This window comes from Castor canadensis, chromosome 9 (genome assembly GCF_047511655.1).
Source record: "Castor canadensis chromosome 9, mCasCan1.hap1v2, whole genome shotgun sequence".
In the NCBI taxonomy this organism is placed as follows: domain Eukaryota; kingdom Metazoa; phylum Chordata; class Mammalia; order Rodentia; family Castoridae; genus Castor; species Castor canadensis.
The window spans coordinates 11,876,842-11,900,847 of NC_133394.1; the positions used below are offsets into that span (position 1 = coordinate 11,876,842).

The 24,006-nt window shown below is 38.8% G+C and overlaps 1 non-coding gene across 1 annotated transcript; it reads left to right on the forward strand.

Annotated features, from left to right (window-relative positions):
• Positions 1-6,606: 6,606 nt before the first annotated feature.
• Positions 6,607-6,732, forward strand: LOC141411231 (small nucleolar RNA SNORA31). Its single transcript, XR_012436046.1, has one exon. It is a non-coding gene; the product is annotated as a small nucleolar RNA SNORA31 (small nucleolar RNA).
• Positions 6,733-24,006: the final 17,274 nt, after the last annotated feature.

Here is a 24,006-nt window from a genome sequence, read left to right on the forward strand (position 1 = left end):
GAAAGGAGCAAACTTGAATGAGTTTCTTAAACAACAAAAATAAGTCATGACTGTAATGGATTGTAGCCCTTGAAATGTCATCAGGAATCATATTTCTGTACTGCCATTAATAATGGCAGTGAACAAATAAGTAGCTGCACAAATATGTAAAGGAGAAGGGAAACATTTTCTTACTATTGAATTCCAACTAGTAACTACAGATTAAGGGATGGTTAAAACAGCAAATTACTATTGGGCAAACATCACAGTAAGAATTGTTTCAGGCAGGAATCATCAATGATATGATGGAAATTAGTGGCAAAGTTGTGATTAAAAATATATATATATGTAAATACTCCTAAAATATTTCCCTACAAGACACTTCTTAAATACAAAGAAATACAGGGCTTTTGCAGACACCACTGTCACGAAGTGATCAAGTTAACATTTTCAGTGATGGACAGCAAGTCCCTTATGATATGAGGCTCTGAGGAGGTCATAACCTCACATTTTGGTATCCTTGCCAGGAATTCAAAACTGAATTTAAATTTGAGGAAACCTCAGAGAAATTGTACTGATTGTTAGAGCCTTGTCAACCTAGTATTAGATTCACTGGGGTGTTCATATGTGTCAGATGTACGCTCAGTTTGGCCTCCATTCAGTTTACAAAGAGATTCATTTAAGGACTTTTAACAAGAAAAATTGCAGGATGAGAGTTGTACCTCGAGGAGATTAAGCTTGCAGGAGAGGGCAGGCTATGAAATGAAAGGGGAGGAAATGAAAGGTAGGGAAAGCATTGGTGCCTGTCAGGGATCCATTACATTATTTCAGGCACACAGTCATAATAGTCTCAACTAGGGTAATGTCCACAGAAATGGAGGACAGTGAGCAGAGGGATAATAAGAAGAATAATCAAAATGGGTTTTCCACTCATTAACTGTGAAGAGGGTGGAAAAGGAGGGAAGGGAAAGCCCCTATTCACTAACCCAGTCATGTGGGTGTCTAGGCAGGAGTGAGTCACTATGAAGGCGAGCAAAAGGAGTTATGTTTTAGACAGATATTTGAGGTATTATTGAGATATCCTAAAGAGAATCTCCAGCTCACAGCAGGAAAGGTGAAACTGCAGCCTGGGCAAGAAGGATCACACATAGAAATGACTGTATTTGACAAGAAACTGATTTTAAAGAGAATGCATAACTTGTCCAGTGTTACAAAGCCATTCGGGGTAAGAACCAGTATTTAAATCTTACTCTCAGCCAGCTGTTTCTATGGCCCACATCAAGCTCGAGGATATTAAGATTCTCCCTGTTGGTTACAACAATTGCAAGTGTCTGCAGCCATTAGTTTCTAAGTGCACAAAAAATCAGACTTATGTGAAAAATTATAAGCAATACATTTTTAAAAAATCAAAAGTATAGCTGATGTTCCCTTATCATCTGTGAGTTCAATTGGGCTTCTTCCTAGATTAGGACCATTTTCAGAGCCTCCTAGAAATTCTTAGAGTCACTCTGATCGACCATCAGAGAACCTAGTCAGCCTCAGGGATCACCTGCTGAAATGCCATCACTTTACAGATCAGGTATCTGATCCTGCACATTCAAGTATTTATATATAAAGTATATGGGGAAGACTGGTATAAGTAATTTAATTTTCACTGGGTCTCCTAGGCAATTTTAAGAGCAGTCAGGAGCTAGACTTTTCAGTCTCAATTTCCTATATAAATTGGCAGTGCTACATCCCCAAAATAGTTACTTTGAAGAAGAGTATTATCCTTTGAACAAATCTGAATCCAGACACAGCAGAAAAACCTTAGTCAGCTGAGGGGATGAGCAGAATACCCATCACTCTAGTGCAAAACAGTCTTGGTAGGAACTGAGGGCCTTGGAAAAGGCTGCTGATCACTAACTGAAACAGCACTTCATGCCTGGTAGTGAGCAGAGCTGTTCTGGAGCCCTGTGTCTCCATCCCCACTTCCACTAAGGGAGGTGCTGGGTCTGAGCAGCTCAGACTTTCTACACAAAGAGTAGAATACATTAGAATATTGACTAAATATATGCCGAAATAAGTAAGCTCATTCCCATGAAATACTTTTTCCTTATTTCTGACACCTGTAATAACTGAAATAGACACATGCGTGTTGGAAAAAGTACCCATAAAAAGACATATTCCTTACATAAATGTAATGTTTCTATTAAATTACCACAGGGCATATAATCGCCATCTTAAATCCTTCCTAACCACAGCTCATTACACATTCTCAGGAAGGTTTTCATTATTGCTGTTTATTTATTTATGCTCCTGAAAATCAACAAAAATAAATCCCTAACTCAGATACTCTCAAATCGTACTCTACCTTCTTACAATTATAACACAAATTTACTTAAGACACTACTTGTCTCCAACAACATATTTTCAAAGTAGGTGCTCTATGAGATTTATTAGGAACAAATGCTTTGGAAATGAAAGAGCTTCAATGAAAGGTTATAGCTCCGAGCCACACAGGGAGGGACTGTAAGTAACCTCAGGCTTGGACCTTCCCCCCCCCCCTCCACCGCCAGGCTCTTTCCCTCTGATAGCATTTGGGTTTGATTATTCTTTTCTTTTTCTTCTCTTTCTATGTTCTGCTGGATAGAATTACAAGTTGTAGGATAGAAGAGCAGCATGATCTTACCGAGGAAGTTATTTTTCTCTCATTTCCAACTTGGTTCCCAGCTCCGGCTGTTGATAAGACCTGAAACTTCATTACTTCTGGTGACTCACCAAAGTCCAAAGTCTGCCAGAGCTATCTGAATACTTGACTCATTCAGGAACCAGCTTGCTGACATGGATCTCTTCCCATTTTCCCTCATATGCAAATGGAAGCTTAGAAACGCTAAAGGTAAAGCAAGGTGGGCCTGGTGGTTCACACCTGCAATCCCAGCACTAGGAAGACTGAAGCAGAAGGATCACAAGTTCCAGGCCAACCTGAGCTGCATAATGAACAAATGAAACAAAACAAAAGATAAATTTAAGCAATGACTAAATAAAAAATAGGGAAAACATTGGAACTTTTCTCTTGGCAATATTTCCTTTCTTCTTTCTACTTAAGATTGTGTAAATCTCTAAGAAGAATTTCTTAGAAAAGTGACAACACACACACAGACACAGTGTCTTTCCCATCACTGATACTTTGAGAGCAGAATGAACATATTAATCATTGCTACTTAACTGCTACTTAAGCTACGAAAGATGCTATTTCTTGATTGGATATACTTCACTCTACAAATCAGCACTACTGAGGATTGAGGCAGAATTGCTTCTCAGTTGGAAAAGTATCAAATGGATACTTTTTAACTTCTCAGTAGGGGATAATCCAGTGGTTTAGAGAAACATTTTATAGACACATGGAAAAATTAGTATGGTAATTATAAGGATTATTGATACTTTTAGGGAAAAAGACTTGATCTTTTTAAATGTAATCATTTTGCTGAGATTAGACTTAAAAATAAACTTAATTTTGTTATATGTACTTAAAATGTCATACATATAAATTAAAGATAAAATTAATTGTTTTAATAGACCATATAAATTTTTTTGTTTGAATATGGGTGTGAGCAGAGAAGACCACACACATTGGTACGCTCTGTACCTCTATCTTACATATCTTATGTGATCACTAGGTGGCAAGGAAGAAAAAAGATACATTGTCTTCTTTATTTATCTCAATTTTGAGGTTCTATTTGGAAAAGGTGAGGGATAATTCTGGCCATTCTTTGCTCAATTCTATAGTCTTCTGGGACAGACAGCATCAATTTCTTAGCAATGTTATAACCATTTATTTCCATCACAACAGAGATACTTTCCTGATGAAAACATTATGGCAAAAATGATCCTTCTTATATGGTCCAATAAACCATCTGCCATAGTCAGGTTTCAAAATATGTAGCAAACAACAGTAACAAAAAAGCAGAAATGGGAATTTTAGGGACAATATCAGCATCGAAAAACTATAAAAAGATCCTATTTTAGAGACAAATATGCAAAAGCAAATAGTAAGTGAGCATTAAAAAATACCTCCTGCTGCAAAGAAGTATGGAATTTGTAGCTAAAAAGAACATGTTCTTCTGGTTTAAGAATATTTTTACTCCATCAAGGAGTGATACACTTATTTTGTTTATTAGCAACCACAGAGTACTATGTGCCAAATCTGTTTCCAGAATCCTATAATTATTAATTCACTGAATTTATGTAACACATAAGCTTGAGAGACCATGAGCAAAGGAGCCAGGATTGGAATGGAGTCACTCCATATCAGGAACTCTAGCCTAAACATTGCCCTGTGAATTGTTTGTTGACTAGCTTCCTTTCTGCAATAGAGTCATAAAAATTTCTCTAAGATACAGATAATTCAAAATATGGGGTTTATACTCTAAAATTAACTTCAATGTCAAAATCATCACTAATATCCAAATTCATATTCTGATATTTACTGAATATGTGCTTTCTTTCCTGGAAAGCTTTTATATAAAATAGGTCCACACAAAAGATAAATGATGCCTTCATCCTCCTGGTGATAAAAAAACACAGTGATTAGATTCATTTATATATATATATATATATATATATATATATATATACATATATGAGGTACATAGGTAATAAAATAAAATGAACATTGTTTTTCTTCCTCCCTCCTTCAAATTATAATTTATGGTTTTAGTTTAGTAGCAAGGTGCAAGAATGAATAAGAACCCCTCCCCTCACTCCAAGAAAATTTACAGGAAGTTGAGAATAAATAAAACTAAGAAAAAAAAAATCTGTGCTTCCCTAGAAAGAACCTCAATACAGACTAAACAAGTCTCATCATTTTCAGTGTTCATGGAGCAACAAAAAGAAGCCAGTATTGGTTCTTTACATAAATATATAACTTGCTTCATGCCAAATAATGAATTGATTTTCAATGACATTAATATGTTCCCTTGTTAAACAACCAGATCCTATGAGCATCATCTTTTTCTTTTTTTAATCCCTGAACACTATTTGAAAATTAACTTAGAGCTCTCATTACACTTGTTCCTAGAGCACTGAAAATCTCCAACCCATTATGAAAATTAATTAAGTAATATTTTATTGCATTTTTTTCATTAGGAAGGAATAAAAATAAAATTATTTAAAGCATTATAATTTGAGGGTGAAAGATAGTATAAAAACTGAAAGTATGGTAAAAGAAAAGTAATTTTTAGTTTGTGTGAGTGGAGAGAAGACAGATAATAAATAAGCTAGCAGAAGGCAAGATTGGAGTTGATTCTGAAGTTGATAGGAAACATAACACCCAGAAGATGCTCTATAAACAAGCTATTTTAATCGAACTATACATAAAATATGAAGAAAAGGAGATGCATTAGTATTTTTAAAACAATATAGTTCAACTTTTCTGCATGTAACTAAATGCTTTTCCAGACCTCAGATGAATCCTCAGTCACCTATTTTACCACCCGTAGCAGACTTACAGACTTGTAGCATGCTCAGCCTAATTGTTAGTGACTTTATTTCTCTTCTTTCATTTCAGGTCTGATTTCTCTTTTACTTAATCTTATCAATCACAATCCCAGCCCTGCAGTAAGCCATATCCTTTTCCTCTATAACAACATAAAGTCTCTTCTCAGACTTTCTCTCATCCTAAATTCACATCCTATCATTACCCTCTGGATTTTCTACCTGGCTCCCCTGAAAAATTCATTTTTTACTAGCCATAACCCATCTACCTAAGGAGTTCTAGAAGTCCTCTCTCAGTCTTTCACTGCCTTTCCAAAATAGGAGATTACTGAGTGGAGCAAGAGGTAAAGGGGAAAAGAAGAAGGGACCTGGGCATCCCCCAGCTGGAAACCTTACAATACACTCAGGAAAGCTTCTAACCCTCTTCCTCATTTTTCTCTTCTTCCTCTCACTTTTCCCTTGATCTCATAACTTTTCACCCAATCAACCAAGTTAACCTGAGAAATATTTTTTAAAATTTTAAACAATATACATTTAAGGTATATGCCATGATGTTTTATATACACAAAGAGTCAAATGGTTACTGCAGTTTAACAGATTAACCTATCTATGACCTTCCTTTGGATTTGACTATCTGAACTAAGCTGACCATTATTCACATACACAGATTAACAGTATGTTTAAAGTGGGCCAGTAATGATTATATAAAGTCATAAATGCATAAGAATCTTTGTCGTTTCATGAATTAACTATCTCTATTCTTGTCATAGTACTCATTACTGAAGGTTGCTCCAGTAACCAGCGAGAAGTTACACTAGTGCTGGCACAGTGATTTCTTAGGGATGCTGGAGAGATGGTGGGAAATTGGAAAGACAATGAAATACCACAGCACTATATTCTGGTAAAAGCATGAATCAGAGAGAAATTTGCATGTGGTTATTATTGAAAGAGAACTCTGATCCTCTCAGCTAGGAAGATTAGGATGGACACAGATAAACAAGGATTTAGTGATTTGAGATTTTAAAGAGCATGACTTTTTTTTTTTTAAATCTGGGTGAAAATGCTCTAGCTCTCCTTCATGCAAACTTTCTGATTTTAGGATAAATTCTTACATTTCCTGCACCTTTCTTTAACTTATTTTAAATGTGAGCAACTATGATAGACCTTAACAATTTGCTACGGTTCTTTTGGTTTGCACGAGGATTCAAAAACAAAAACAAAACCCTGTACTTTCTGTCCGTCTTTGTACGGGACCAGATCGAGTTAAGGAATATATCAATAGGAGGGGGAAAAAAAAAGTAGAACAAAAATAAATAAATGTGAGCACCTAATAATTAGTTTCTAAATTTGTGAGCCCAATGGCTAAGATTCAATAGATATTCAGTGAATGACTGAAAAAATCATTATACATACACACACACACACACATATATATACATACATGTGCACCCACAAAAAAGTGACTTCTCTGTATCTGTGGATTCCACATTCACCAACTTCAGATCAAAACATATTTTAAAAATTGGGTCTGTGCTGAAAATGGACAGACATCTTTTTCTTCTCATCATTTCCTAACAGTACAGTATATCTACTATTCACATAGCATTTACATTGCCTTGGGTATTACAAATAATCTATAGAGATGATTTACAGCTTACAGGAAGATGTTTATAGGTTATATGCAAATATCACATCATTTTTATAAGGGACTGGAGCTTCCACAGGGTGACCTGAAACTAATTCCTTATCAATACTGAGGGATAATAGAATATATAAATGTGTACAGATATCCTTGTTTTCCTACAACTGCTATAGTTTGCTTGTGTTCCCCAATGTTTTTGTGTTGAAAAACCAACCACCAGTGCAAATTATTAGAAGCAGAGCCTAATGGGAAGTATTTAGGTCATGAGGGTAGATTAATGTCATCACCACAGGAGTAGGTTGGTTGCTGTAGAAGTAGGATTTTTATAGTTATTATAAAAACAAGGCAGTGCCCTCTCACTCATGTCTTCTGCCATATGAAGACAGCACCATACTCTTTAGGTCTCCTAGCTTCTGAAACCATGAGATAATAAATTTTTATTCTTATAAATCATTCAGTATCTGATATCCTAGTATAGCCCCACAAAGGGACTTAGACAAACTATCTTCCATTTATTGCTATTCTTACAAAAACCCCTTTGGTTCCTACCGAAGGAAGATAAATAAAAATATCAACCTACTACCAAGTTTTTATCATGGAAAGGAGAAGCATTAAAACCAAAACTTACCCCATTTATGGCTCTCTGCATTCCTTCCATGCTAGAATACAAAACTATGCTGGTGACTAGAAGTGGGGAGGTATCTGCAAGATGGCCAGCTAAGCACAATATATGACAACTTGGAGAATAATTCATTGTTACATGAGACTTAAGTCGTGTTCGGGTAACCTTCTGGAGCAACAGAGGTTCAGAAGTAACTCCTTCAGTCTGTCTTCTAAGCAGTGTTCACAGCAGCCTCTGCTCTCAGGACACACCGCATAGCCTCTGTCTTTAATAGCAGAGAGCATCCCTTCGTACTATCTCAGTTGAATCTGCTCATTCTTGTTCTACCCATTTCCTTCATTCTTTAAATAAACCTTTCCCTTTTTCCCTTGACCAAAGTCACACATCCATTTATTTCTTGCCTGGGACATAGATGGGCAGAAATTCTTCATTCCCCACAACAGAATAGCAGGAAGTAGAGCATTTTGTTCTTGGGGCAGAACATCATGGTGTTCTGGCTTATAGGTTAAATGTCTAAATATCAATCATATAACTAGCTCAGAGAAAAATTAACTCTATGAACCTGTTTCTAAACTTTGTTGTAACAAAGAAAAAGAGTATCTGTCACCTTCACACCCTCAAGCTCCTTTTTAAAAACACCTCCATGTTAGTTTGGAGGTGTGGGGGGAGGGATTGAGTGCAGCATTGTAGAGTCCTTGTGCTAAATCACATGTTAAGCAAGATTAGCTTGAGAATGACCACTAAAGATCCCAAAACACAGACCCTTATGTTGGACAACTGATAAGGCCTCCTGTTTTCTGCACTTTAATCTTTTCCGCAGCAAAAGATTTTGAATTCCACAGCAGTTTATGTTCAATTTTATCACATCTCTCTACTGAACACTTCTTAGCCTTGTTGGTACATGCCTATATTCCCAGCTACTCAGGAAGTAGAGATAGGATGGTCACAATTCAAGGACAATATAGCAAAACTTAGTGACACTGTATCTCAAAAACAAGTCAGACAGCACGCGGGAGGCAGAAGCAGAAGGACTGTGAATTCCAGGCCAGCGTGAGATACATGGCAAGACCTGCCTCAAAAAAAAAAGCAAATAAAATATCAAAAGCAAGCTGGATGTGGTGGTACACATCTATAATCCCAGCTACTTAGGAAGCAAAGGTGGGAGGATCATAATATGAGGGTGGCCCAAGCAAAAGTGCAAGACCCTATCTGAAAACAAATTAAATGTAAAAGCGTTGTACTGTGGCTCAGTGGTAGGGCACTTGCCTAGCAAGCACAAGGCCCTGAGTTTAATCCCTAGTACTGCAAAATAAATAAATAATAAGCAAATAAAAACCAAACAAGAAAAACTTCTCTCCTGTTCACATACCTATTTACTTGCATAGAATCCTAGAATTCACAATTACTTTTATACATGTTCTTTTACTTTGATTATCTTTAAAAACTGATATGCAATATGGTGTTATATCCATGTTAAAAATGAGTTAAGTAATGCTCAAACAAATTAAGAGACAAAACTGAGGTCAAAAAGTGCCATCACTAAAATGATGTCAAACCATTTACTTCTTCGACTGGCATATTCTTCAATGCCAAAGCTTCAACATGGTATTAAAAAAAAAAACCCATGGACTTACCTATTTCCATCATTATATTCAGCTGTTTACAGATAACCTTTCCACTGTAGTGAAACCAGTCCTAACATTGTCATCAGCCTTATTTAAAGAGGTTGTACCCATGTTCTCTGTAACCCCAACCTAGAATATTCAGCCACCTGTCATGGTCTATTTTCTGATCCGTCAGTCTTCTATATGCCCAAGGTATAATTTAAATCCCATCCTCTCTCCAACCTTCCCACATTGCCTCAGCCCAGCCGTTGTGTTTCATCTTTCAGAATTCTATGTGGTTAGTTCTATCTCTTATGTGGATATTATGTGGAAGCCCTCTTGACATGAAATGCTGTCTCTACAGTCGTTCAGCCTCATTCTGGCCAGTGAAAGTTACTCTAAGCATAGAGAATCAAAGTATGCCCTGAGACTCCTTGTTCTTTTGTCAATTGTGCTATTGCTAGAGACAGAAAATCACTGATTTATCAACAGAGTATTTTTCAGAATTGTCAGAATTCAATTCAACTATCTCAGAAAAGCCTCAATAAAGGCTTCCCTCATCCTGTTGGTCAAAATTTAACAAGTTTCCTCATATCTCCAGAAAAGCTAGCTCATGCTACTTATATTTAATTTACTACCACTTATTATTAAACCTTTTATTTGCTCATACCACAGGCTCCTGCCTTCAGCCTTAGAATTCCCTGAACATAAGGCAGGAAGTGCCCATTGTGATCCACAATGGCGCTGTCTCCAGATAGGCAGCTTCATTAAATGCTTGTTAGGGGGCTGGGTGAATGAGTACATGGATAGATGAATGAATGAATGAATTCATTAGTTGAAACCAGAAACACAGTTCCAATTTAGTCAGCACTAAGAGCTTCAAACTAGCCAATAAAAATGCCATTGATCCTTAATTTGGATGAAATAACTTTCAATTTTTATAAGGCTCAAAAGAAGAGAAATTTACTGTGGAATGTGGCTTTCCTCAGGAGATACTAGCCATTCTATTTGGCTCTCAGTTAGCCTCAAATATCTCTTGACCCATAGTGCAGCAGAATCATGATGAGAGGCCAAAAAAATGGGGATAAAAGAGAAAACAGAAAGGAGAAAAGGAAACAAAAGAACAGTTATACAGCCAGCTTTACATCATTGTAACAAATACTTGAGATAATCAGCTTAAAAAGACAGAGCAATAAGACAGGAAGAAGAAATTAAAGGAATTCAAATAGGAATGGAAGAAGTCAAACTATGCCTAATTGTAGAGGATATGATCTTATACCTAAAAGGAAACTCCACCAAAAAAACTCTTTGTCATCATAAACACCTTCAGCAAAGTAGAAGGATACAAAATCAATTTACAAAAATCAGCAGCCTCTATATACCAACAATGAACAGATTGAGAAAGAATATAGGAAAACAATTCCATTTACAATAGCCTCAAAAGAAAATACCTAGGAATAAACTTAACAAAGTGAAAGACCTCTACAATGAAAAGTATAAACCATTGAAGAAAGAAATCAAAGAAGACTACAGAAGATGGAAAGATCTCCCATGCTCATGGATTGGCAGAAGCAATATTGTGAAAATGCTATGCTACCAAAAACAATCTACATGTTCAGTGCAAACCCCACCAAAATTCCAATGACATTCATCATAAAGATTGAAAAATCAATCCTAACATTCATTTGGAAACACAAAAGACCACAAATTGCCAAGGCAATACTGAACAAAAAGCAATGCTGGAGGCATCACAATACCTGACCTCAAACTATACTAAAGAGACATAGCAGTAAAAACAGCATGGTACTGGCACAAAAACAGGTATGAAGACCAGTGGAACAGAACATAAGACCAGAGATGAATCCATGCAGCTATGCACACCTGATTTTCGACAAAGGTGCCAAAAACAGAAGATGGAGAAAAGACAGCCTCTTCAACAAATGTTGCTGGGAAAAGTGGTTATCTGTGTGCAGAAAACTGAAACTAGATCCATGTCTTTCACCCTGTACAAGTTGATAGAACAATAATATCGCCATGTTGTGAGTCAGCAGCCATTTTATCCTCAGGCCTCACTTCTTGAGAAATGGAGCCACACCCAATGGCAGCCCCACCCTTAAAAGAAATTCCTGTGCTTTAAGACTCCCACGCATGCACTAACTTCTTCAAGCTCCCTCTTCTATAGAAACCACACCTAGCCCAGAGTCAGTGCTGAGCCATCTTTTCCTGGCCAGCCTGGCAGTTAGAGTCTGCCATTAAACCTTGCACTTGGATGTGAGATTTTTCTCGTGAGCTTTCTTTGCAAGTGGCATTTTTCCTAACATTTTGGTGCCATGACTTGGATTGGGTGCATTCCTGGCACTGACCTTGCTCTCCTGGGCACCCCCATTCCACTCTCTCTCTCTCTCTCTAAAATTTAAACTCCAATTCCCTTCCTCCAGGATTTGAACTGCTTAGCCAGGACCCCCGATCCTAGAAGATGCCCTCACTGCTCACAGGGAATTTCCTCCGCCCCAGTGTGCCTCCAATCACCATCCACCACCAGCCAATCCTCCCTCAAGGTCCTCTTTCGGTGAGTCCTCCTCACATGCAGAGCTGTGATCTCACTTTCTCATTTCCTCAAAATCCTAGCGCTAGGTCTCGGCTCACTCTCGTCCCTGGAGACTGGGTCCCCTAGGACTGTGGGTCCCCGGTGATAGAGATGTCTCTCCCTGGAGTTCCACCTCTTATCTCTCCTAAGATATTGATATCTCAAGGATGCCCATCATATCGTCTCCCGAGTGCAGGCCTCACTATGGAGATTGGATCATCCCAAATTCCCTCAGACTCCCCACTGGGATGTCTCCTGGCCAACCTTTGGCCCCTTCACCTAATACCTGATCTAAAGCCTCGAAAGCTCATTTTTCTCTGTAATCAGGCCAGGCCCCAATATCCATTAGACAATGCCTCCAAATGGCCACTTAATGGCACTTTCAATCCCAATATTTTAAGGGATTTATACAATTTCTGTGAGCGTGCTGGTAAATGGAAGGAAATAGCCTATGTCCAATCCTTTTTCTATCTCTGCACAAAACCCTCCCTCTGTACTTCCTGTTCCCCTGCTCAGGTTCTATTAGCCTCTAAACCAGCCTCTAAACCAACCAAATCCTCTCCTGAACCTCCTCCTTCCCCATGTAGGCAGACTTCTTGCGCTGCTTGCCCTGCTCTCTCTTCTTATCTTCCTGAGGGACTTTCCCGTCATGGTGTCAAGTCAGCTGCTTCTTGCCAACTCTGGTCTCAAGGCTGTTTCAGCTCTGGGGAGCTCATGCTCCCTCCCTATGGGCCGAGACCAAGCCTGGGGTTTATTTGGGTATACCTCATGCTACGTTGGGAGAGTCCTGATCGATTATGGCATCTGACGAGTGCTTCTTTTCTCCCCCCTGTCTAATGCCCCTTCTGCTTGAGACAGTGACCCAAGAGTGGAGGTTTTGTGCTGCTGAAAGTGTTCCAATTCCATCAATGGGAGCAACCTGGAGACACAGGTGATGGCTAATCCAGTAAGTGTGTGTCATGCCTCCAGGCGCTGCCTTCCCCTCCCTTACCTAAGATGTCAGCACACCTTTTCTGCTCCCTCCATGGTCTCACCACATGTCCTTTGTCTGTCTGCCTTCCCTTCCCTGGGCTTACTTGGACCCTGGCCTCCCATGAAAAACTTATAACATGGTACCTTATGACTTAAGTTATTCCCGCTAGTTTGTCAGACCCCTAGGTCTAAAGCAACTTTAAATCAACTGCTAGGCACCAGTAAGGGCAGAAGGGCTTACAAAAAAAAAAAAACCAAAAAACTGCGGCTGCCACACTCATGCCCTAACTCTGCCCCCACAAGAGGAGGAGGAAAAACAAACAGGCATGCTCATGCACAGGGATGCTGGCCCCTAGGTACAGCAGGAATGCCTGCCATAGCTAAGAGAACCCATAGAGAGGACCCAGCACACATCCTAGGCCATCAGCTGCACATGGCAGTGGCTGCAGCCCACTGCCACTTCCCCTAGAATAAATGCATCCAGGCACAGGTACACAGGAAGGGGGGAGGGGCGACAGGCTGCAGGATCAGGCCTAGGTAGACAGGGTTGTTTGTCCCGGGTGTATGTGTGATGGGGGGTCAGTGCCTTGCACAAGCCCCGCTCCCAGCCCTATCTCATGCTTCAGGCTCCTGGAGCCAGCCCTTGTAAGCCAATTGTTAGCTCAAGGTTATAGTCCCAGGAACAGCAAAATGGGTGTTACTATGGTCTCTAAACTTCTCATTTAAAATTTTCTATACTTTCAACCTCAGCATAAAATTTCCCTCCAAATATTAGCACTAGTCATCCCTTGTGGTACTGTTACAGCCCCGGGACACCCTCTGAATGCCCTTCTCTAACTTTACAGACGATTTATTCCCTTGTTAAAAAGGTAGCCTTTGCTAAAGAGGCTGTCTGCTGTTAGCAAAAAGGCAGGATCCTAGCGTTTTGTTTTTTCCTCTTCTCACTGCATTGGTCAGATGGTCTAACCCGACCAGGTCACTTTCCCCTGTCCTGACCATGGATGGCAGGGGGAAAGTCATGAGGCAGGGATGCCTGGCCTTGTTGGTAAGGTCATTCCTAGTCAGGATGCTGACCAGAAGGGAACTGACCCAGTTTATCATTGTTGTTGCCTTTCTAGATGGAAATTGCCCCTTCCAGTCTTCTGGCCTGGCCTCAGTATGCCTTGGGTGACCAAGAGAAGTGGCCTTCACAGGATTCCTTAAATTACAATACCATACTCCAATTAGACCTTTTCTATAAAAGGGAAAAAATGTGAACTGAGGTCCCCTATACAAATTTTCTTTCATCTCTGAGACCACCCAGATTGGCTCTATAATTACTATCTAGGTACTCAAACACTGGCCATTCTTTGTAAGCAACAGGATAAACATGGGAAGGAGGACCAGAAAAGCCCCTTATCAATGACAAGACCCCCATCCCTACTGCTCCACCCTCTGCCCTACCTTCTAAGCCACCCTAATATTCAGAACCTCCTAATGTGTGCTTCCCCCTTCAACAGGAAGAGGGCAAGTCTATGTCCCCTTCCAGTTATCAGATCTAAGAGAAATTTTAAAAGATCAGGGTAGCTATACTTATGCACCTGACAAATACAGTCAAGCCTTTATCTCTGTGATCCAAACCTTTGAGTTGGCATGAAAGGATATTATGCTTTTATGAGACAGACTCTTTTCTTATTAGAAAAGCAATGGGTTCTGGCCTAGGCCACTCAGGTTGGAAATGATTACCATTTACAATGAGCCCCAATACTTGTGGCACCTAGAAATGTGGGGATAAATGTGCCTATACATACAGGGGCACAGGCAGTCCCCTTGACAGATCCACACTAAAAGGGGCTGGTGATATGGCTCAAGCAGTAGAGTGCAGCTTTGCAGACATAAAGTCCCAGTACAGCCAAAGGAAAAAGAAAAAAAATATTTGGCAATGAGGATGTAGCTCAGTGGGAGATTGTCTGCCCAACATGTACAAGGTCCTGGGTTCAATTCCCCAGCATTGCTAAATTAAAAAAAAATGGTAAGGAAGATAAATGGCATTGTTGTCACTTCAGCCATCTCATAGTGGAAGAAAGTAGTTTAATCTAGACCAGATCCCTCATTCTTCAAGTGAGGAAACTGAGGCCCAGAACGGTTCAGAGACCTGCTCTCCAGAGTATCAGGTGTCAATGTAAAATAACAACTTTGCTTTACAGCAACACCCTGAAGAAAACCCCCTTACTTTTCTGCAGCATCTTAAGGACACTATCAGAAATCACAGCACAGTGGACCCAGAGTCACAGGTGAGAGAGAATCTCCTCAAAGATAAATTTCTAACACAGTCAGCCCCAGGTATTCATAAAAAATTCAAAGTCTGTGGCTGAAAGGAAAAAAATCATTGAACCAAGTAATACAGTTAGCCATGTCTAGCTGTATGTATAGCTATGGTTCCATGTCTGTATGTCTGGAACCTTACTAACAGAAGAGAAAAAGATAAGAGACACTATGGCCTCCTTGCTGCTCTCAAAGAAGGCCCCACCTGACTGGGGCCTGCATCCCGAACTTGCTACCATGGTGGACAGGAGAGGCATTTCTGCAGAGAATGTCCAGAAGGGGGACAGCCTGGGAGACAGCCCCTCCCCCAACTGGGACCCTGCCCTCTGCAAGGGTAACCACTGAAGGTCTAAGTGCCCCCATCTCCAGCTGGAAGGCGAGGTGCCACCTCCTATGGATTAATGGATCCCAGCCTCCTGTCTATGCTCCACTTGTTGGCATCAATGTTGAGGAGCCATAATGGTAGAAAAATGAAAGGTCATTTTTCTGCTAGACAGTGGAGCCCATTCCCCTGTCTTACCTTTCTCTCCTGGTCCCCGGTCCAATGACAAAAGTTATCATTTGGGGCAAATTTTGGCCATGCCCTAGAGCACTAGTTTACCCAGCCTCTGGCCTGCTCTTAGGGAGACCTCCTCTTCTGTCACTCTTTCTCATAGTTCCTGAAACTCCAGTGCCTCTGCTGGGATAGGATTTACTATCTCAACTAAAAGCTCAAATTCTCCTCTCCCCCCAACCCCAGGCAGCTATCTCTGCTGCCCCTCCTTCAGGAACAAATAGATTCCACAGTGTGGACTGATTGGGTGAGTGTAAGGCAAGCCAAGACAGCCCTCCCTATTCAAATAAAACTCAAATATCCCTCACAGTTTCCACACCCCAAAATAACATCACTTCAAGCCTGAGGGACATGAGGCCTTATGCCTATCATAAATTCCTTAAAAAAAACCATGGGCTACTAATTAGTTGCTCCAGTCCCAATAATACATTTAAAATTCTTATAAAAGTTAATTTTAAAATACAAGTTACAAAGTAAACAACTGGAAAGGATATAGATAGGTATTGAATGTATTTTTTGAGAAGTTAAAGGAAAAAAGGAATGGTTTTCTGGCTGAGAAAGGATTTTGTAAAGAAGGGTTTGTCCTAAAGATTGTTTCAAATAGGAGGGATAAGGACAAGCCATCAAAGAGTTCAGTATGTTATGTAAAAGTCTGAGTAAGTTTTAAAAGTGTATAATAAAAAACTTTGACATGTGATAAAGTTGACTATAATCTAAGAGTTGCCTAAAAGATTTTTAGGGTCATGTCAAACTAAAATCAAATTCTCTATGTCTATAAAATAACAAGTCTATCTTAATATTGTTCTGCTCTGAGTAACATCTACAAAAAACTGTTACAAAGAAAGATTTTATCAAAGAAATTGTGTTTTCTGCTGATCTTGTCAAGCCTTAAGTACTACTAAATCAGAGTTCATTACATATTTGCTCATGTGTCTTAAATGACAACCTTGTAACAGTGTTGTGTCTATACTTTATCTAAATATGGTACAAACATTTACAAAGTTATATAAAAAGTGAGCTAGAGCTCTCTTTTATCCAAGAGTGTTACATTTAACCTAAATCCTGACAGTCAGCCCCTGCCTCCCACAGGCCACCTACCTAGGTGTGGTCTTAAAGGGACAGAGTCACTCCCTGAGTCATGAGGGAATCAACCCAATCTTCCATTTCCCTCTCCCCCATACCATAAAGCAGCTTAGAGCTTTCATGGGAGGTACAGGATTTTGCAGAATCTGGATCCCTAGATATGCAGCCTTTAGCAGACACCATTTTATGCTCCTTCTAATATTTCTATTTGGGTCTTACATAATAAATGCTCTCCAGATTGTTTCCTCTCCCCCAATAAAGGTGCAAACCAAACCAGTTCACCTGAGAAAGCCCACGAATCCCTGGCCAATGAAAACCCCCTCACACATTGGACCACCCCCCAAAGCCCTTTCTTCTTGAGCCCCTATGATGGCTGCCCGTTTCTCTTAGGAAACTTGCCTCCAACAGACCCTGCTCCTCTGGCTATCTACCTTACCTTAACCTTCTCAGGGTACTTCTCAGAGAGCATGCAGACCAGATCCTGCTCCACCCTATAATAATTTCTGTTAAACCAGGGGATAGTGTTCTCCTAAAGGCTCCTCAACCCTCTCCATTGGGACTTCAGTGGACCAGCCCTCATCTGGTCATTCTCACAACACCCACTGCTGTCAAGCTCAATGGGATCCCCTAGTGGCAGCACCTCTCAAGGTACAGTTATTAAAACAGAGAAGGGAGTTGGAGGACTCTTGGAATCCTCTAGGGAACCACATTTCACAGTGGTTCTCTTGCCTAATGCCCATCCTGATGCCTATGTTTCTTGCTCTCCTATTCTTAAGCTTCCTTCCTTGTATCATAAAATCAGTACAAAGATTTCTCTTAGACCACATGTCTGCTATTGCTAATCAAAAGTTTAATCAGTTGTACCTCCAGGGATATCAACCTCTCCAAAACCATTTGGAGGACTGCTGTGAGGGCCCCCATCAGTACAACGCCCCCTGCCAGCAGGAATCAGCTAAGTGGCTGACGCTTCGCCCCAATTCCCAACCTCAGCCCCTACCTTCATCATTATTAAAGAAAAAATGGGGGAATGATAGAATAATGTCGCCACTTTGTGAATCCATGGTCATTTTGTCCTCAGGCCTCGCTTCTTGAGAAATGGAGCCTCCTCCAGGCAGCTCCACCCTTAACAGAAATTCCAAGCTCTAAGACTCCCATGCATTTGCTAACTTCCTCAGGTTCCCTCTTCTATAAAAGCCAGGCCTAGCCCAAGTCAGTGCTGCGTCATCTTTCCCCGGCCAGCCTGGCAGTTCTAGACTGCCATTAAACCTTGCTCTTGGATGTGAGATTTTTCTCGTGACCTTTCTTTGTGAGTGGCATTTTTCCTAACACTAGTATCAACTCAAAGTAGATTAAGAACCTTAATATAAGACCTGAGACTTTAAAGCTAGTGCAGGAAAGAGTAGGGCATACACTAGAACTAACAGGCAGAAGCAATGACTTTCCAAATAGAGCTCAAGCAGCTCTGCAACTAAAAGAAAGGATTAACAATAGGACTACATGAAATTAAAAAGCTCCTGCACAAAAAAAAGAAATGGTCTCTAAATTGAAGAAGCCACCCACAGAATGGGAGAAAATCTTTGCCACCTATACATCAGACAAGGGATTGATAACCAGAATATACAAGGAGCTCAAAACAATGACACAATGAAGAAATGGGCAAATGAACTGAATAGAGATTTTTCAAAGGAAAAAGTCCAAATGGCCAAGAAACACAAGAAGAAATTCTCAACATCCCTGGCCATAAAGGAAATACAAATCAAAACCACAATAAGATTCTACTTCACTACTGTTAGAATGACTACCATTGAGAACACAAACAACAACAAATGTTGGCAAGGATGTGGGGAAAAACTAATCATCCCACCCTGCTAGTAGGAATGTAAATTAATACATCCACTATGAAACACAATATGGAGGCTCCTAAAAAAAAATAAAAGTAAAACTGCCATGTGATCCAGCAATAACATTCCTAGGAATATACCCAAAGGAATGTTATTGAGGATACAATAGAGACTCTTGTACACCTATGTTTATTGCAGCACTGTTCACAATAGCTAAGCTAAGAATACAACTCAGATGCCCTACAACTGACAAATGAGTTAAGAAAAAGTGGTGTGTGTGTGTGTGTGTGTGTGTGTGTACATATCACATTGTCTTAATGTGGTATGATTTTCTTTTATTCAGCCATAAGGAAGAATGAAACCATGTGGTCTGAAAGTAAATGGATTCATATAACTTCATGTCATATGAAGTTAGTCAGGCTCAGAAAGACAAAGACTGCATTCATGTTATATGAAGTTAGTCAGGCTCAGAAAGACAAAGACTGCATGTTTTCTCTCATATGTGAGAGATAGGCACTATATCAATTCAAGCAATACTATAAAAAACAGGTTATGCTAAGTGAAGGTCACTAACAGGAGAAGAAGGGTAAAAGAAGGAAGTTAAGAAGGTGAATATGGCTGATGTACTTTCTATACACAAATGAATATAGAAATTTTTAAACCTGTTGAAATCACCATAAGAAAGGGACTAAGGTAGAAAGGAGAAAAATAAAGGGAATGAATCAATTTTGGTTATAATACATACATAAATGGAAATGTCACAATTAAACTCCCTGTATAGATATCTTAAACAAACAAAAATGCCCTTTTTTTCAAAACCAGAGAACAGGAAAGTAAAACAGGTCCCATCTGGGTGTTAGTTCTAGCAGAAGGGGGGAGGATAGAAGGAAAGGGTGTGGAAAGGTGAATATAGTGGAAATATTATGTACTAATATATGAAAATGGGAAAATGAGACATGTTGAAACTATTCCAGGGATGGGGAGGGGGATAAAGAAGAAAGATGGAGGGGTGAATTCTACTATGATATATGGTAAGAACTTTTGTAAATGTCACAATGTATCCCCAGTATGACAATAATATAATAATAATTAAAAAAAAGAATACTGAGGCCCAGGATGGTTTGTGAGTTGACCAAGATTAATTCACTGCACTAATGTTTTCTATCAACCATGTACTTTCTCCATTGTACCTCACTGCTTTTCTAATATATTTTTGCTGCAATACCATAGCTTTAAAAGCTCTACTGTTAGCAAGAAGAAGAAGAAGAAAAAGAAGAAGAAGAAGATGAAGAAGAATTCTTCTGAGTACTGAATTCCTCATCAGTAAGATAGAATGGCCAGAATAGGCAACTCATGGTAACTGAGTGCTTAGAACAGAGAAGGAATTTTGGAATTATTTAAAAATATTATTGTCACTAGCTGTTATCATTTGCCTAATATCATACCTATTTTGATATGCATCTTTCTGGAAAGATGACATGAAGACAGAGCCACTACAAATATGACACATTCAATGCCATGCCACATGAATGAAGCTTATAATAACTGCATTCCACCATTACAGCACTGACGCGATGGTTATTATGTCTGTCACCAGCCCAGGTGCTCAAATAGTTTAAGGTGCTGTGTGGAAAACCACATATCGTCTGCGCCCATGTAACATTTAAGAGATTGAGTCCTTCCCCATGTACTTTCACAATTGTCACAAATCTACCCGGTAGTGGATGGGAGATCTAATGTTTTCTTTCTAACTAGACAAATATCCCAACACTCCACATGTAACACAGCTGCAGTTCTAGCTAACAATTCACTTTCTAAAAATTAGGGACTTTTCATTTCTAATATGCAACAAGCATTTACTTGTGATATAGCAGTGGATAAAACAGAGAAAAAGAATCCCTTGCTTTAGACTACTAGAACTACATTCTCATGGAGGAATAATCCAGAATAGTAAAGGAAAGAAATAAAGAGTTTGTTCCTTGGAAATGCCATCTATTAAGCCCAACATATCAGCTGCTCTTATATTTGAAGTAACTTTTTATAAGGTTATCTTTTATGTTGATATTATACGTCTTGCCTGGTAAGATCTTAAATATGGCTGTCTGCAGTATGGCCAACTGTTTTTCCTGATCTTCTTCTTAACTTCCTTATCTGCACCAGAGATCCCAAATGAGAATAATTTATCAAAAAATGAGATAACAGAAATCTAGTCACAATGGGGATATAATTATAGATCATTATTATAAAGTCAGACCCCTCAAGTTCTAAAGAAATGCATATAATCATGTCTTCAAGGGAGAAAGAATATCAAAAAAGTCACTTTTAGAGCCTATTTTTCCAATCGCTGCCATTCCACTTTCCTCTCTTACTCTGGTGTCTCATCCTAGGCCATTAAACCAAAATCAGCACCTGTAGTCTGTTGTTACACTCAAGGGTTTGCCCTGCCACCTGTCACCTTATCCCTCCATCCTTACCACAACAGAAACATCAAATCCAAATACAGAGTTTTTAGATACAAGGAATAATTCAAGCATAACTATTTAATAGCTCATTTGACCCTTGGTAAAATGTGCTCTGTTTTCTGTGGCAAGGTCTATGCTATTTGTAAACATTTTATTTAAAAAATATAAAAGGAAACCAATAATTTAATAACAGTATATACATAGACCCATATAGGTAAACAAATTTAAATGTGCAAATTTAGTATAAGTCTTACAGATACAAAGGTAGCTTAAAACTTGCAATAATAAAATATGCAGTATTTTATGAAATTCCCTAGAGCCATTGATTTAATTTTTTTTCTATTTTTTTTGTTATTTTTTTTGCCATTGATTTCTTAGATTATACTTTTAAATGATCTTCGTCTGTTCTTATCCCCATGCCAACTTATGATTACAATTCAATGATGATGTTACCACTGTCTCTGATATTAAACTAAGATGAATCTTTATAATTAGCATATCATTCATTATTTTCCTAAGTGTAGATAATCAACAAAACGTCAGTCAAGACTTGAAGTGTAGTGTTTGTTATCTGTGGCAAATATGTATATATATATGTGTGTGTGTGTGTACATATATATAAATGTTTATATATCTATATAAACATTTATACATAAGCATTTATATATATATTTATATATAAACATATGCGTATAGCCTAAACAACAGAAATTTAGCTTCTCACTATTCTGGAGGCTAGAAGTCTAAAATCAAGATATTTGCAGATGTGGCTTCTCCTGAGACCTCACTCCTTGGTATATAGATGGCCATCACAAGTCATCCCCCAAGCATGTGTATCCCTGGGTCCAAATTTTCCCTTCTTGTAAGGATGTCATTCAGTTTGGATTAGGGCCTACTAATAGCCTTAATTTAATTTAATGACCTGTTTAGAAGCCTTATCTGTAAGTACATTTGAGATACCTGGAGGTAGGGATTCAGCATATGAATTTTACAGTGAGGAGCACATTTCAGGTCCTAATAGATGCTGTTTTTGAGAAATGTTGCAACATCAATCAGCTCATAATTGGGTCTTCCTTGTCTGCAACCTCTTCAAAGTGATTTGCCTACTGTGTGACTGTAACACTCAGAGAGAAATCATGGTCCTCTCAACTTTAAATTTCCTGGAAACTTGCTAGTATGGCCTCTTGTTACTCAAAAATAAGCATGCCTTATGATCTATCTCTACCAAAGAATAAACACACACACACACACACACACACACACATACACACACACACACACATACACTGCAACTTTGGCAAACCCATTGCTTGAGATGTTGCACTGAAGTGCTGCTTTCATTCATTTAATAAAATTCATCACCTAAAAGAAAGTCATCATGGTTCCTGAATTCATAGAGCCAACATTTAAAGTAGAGGAGGTAGGGAAGAGAATAGCATTAAACAAGTAAGCAAATAAATACAAATCACATTCACAAGGTGAATTACAAAAAGTAATGAATGCCATGAGAGAGATAATGCTAGGAGTTGGGAGAGAAGAAACCTACTTCATATAGGGTAATGAAGGTTTATGTTCTGTTGGTCTGTTTCTCTAGAGAGTCCTAATACACAGACATGAGCAAATGCAGAGTCATAAGCAAGACAGACATAGAGTGTCTGAAGACCTGAAAACAGAATACAGAAAGCAGTGCAGGGATTAAATAAATGAAAAGAGGCCAGTTCTTGTGGACACTGTCCAGTAGCTGAAAAATACAAGCATTATCCATTATGGGAATGTGGTGGATGAAGCAGGCCAGGCACAAAAGTTCAGGGAGTGAATGATATGTGTAGGCTCAAATCCCATCATTGTACCTACTAGTTGTGTTAACCAGACTGAGCTTTCTACTTCAAAGCAGCAAGGCATTATCCCATTTGTAGGTCATCATAAGGACTTCATGATTTAAGCAAAGTAAGATACTTAGTTTTGGGCACTTGTCTGTGATCAGAAAATACTTGCAATCTTAATAAGAAACAAGTACAACATACAATATTTCTTTCATGGTACTTCCTATTTTAAGCAGATACCCGAAGAGCTAATTCTAGTACAGAAAATCTCCAATTAAGAGATATGGTTAATTTGGGGAGGACTAGATGTTAAAGATTTCACCTAATAGCTGTGGTTAAAAATCGAGGTGTTAATTCTGCCCTAAGGTGGATCCTAGCGCAGGTCTTTGAGAGTGTACTTACGTGGTCCATGTTTGTGCGCAAAAAGAAGACAAAACCAGGTATCAAATATTAAATTTTCTCAACAGCTTCCACTTACTTCCAAAATGTCCCAGACATTTAGGGAAATGTCCCATACATTTGACTTAGAAAAAGCCAATCTGTCCCATTTTTTGTGGTATAAAGCTAAACGAGAGGGAGGTTGAAAGAGGGAGGGAGATATTTAAAAAATTAGGTCAAAATCATTTAATTCACTTCTCACACAATTTCAGCTTCTGAGGAAGATTGAAAGTGTTATTTCATAATTCATCAGGCTTGATACAGACATTGTTATATGGAGCTTTATGTTATTATATAGAATCTGGCCCAGGTTTAGACATTTCCTGCTTGTGTAGTATGTATGTATTTCCTTAAATCAAAGAATAATTCAAGACTTGTCTCTCACTTCATCATTGTGAAATTTCTGAAAGAATAATACCTGAAATAATTGTGGACTATGAACTGGAAGGAGCAGAAAAGTGACATGTCTTGTCATTATTTTGGTTCGAAAGAATAGGACCAAAGAAAAGAGAGCAAAGAAAAATCCAGCAGGTTTGGAGAAATATACTTTTGCTTACTCTTTGAAGAAAGTGTATGAAATCTAGGAGGACAAAAATAAGGACATATTTTATATTCCTGAAA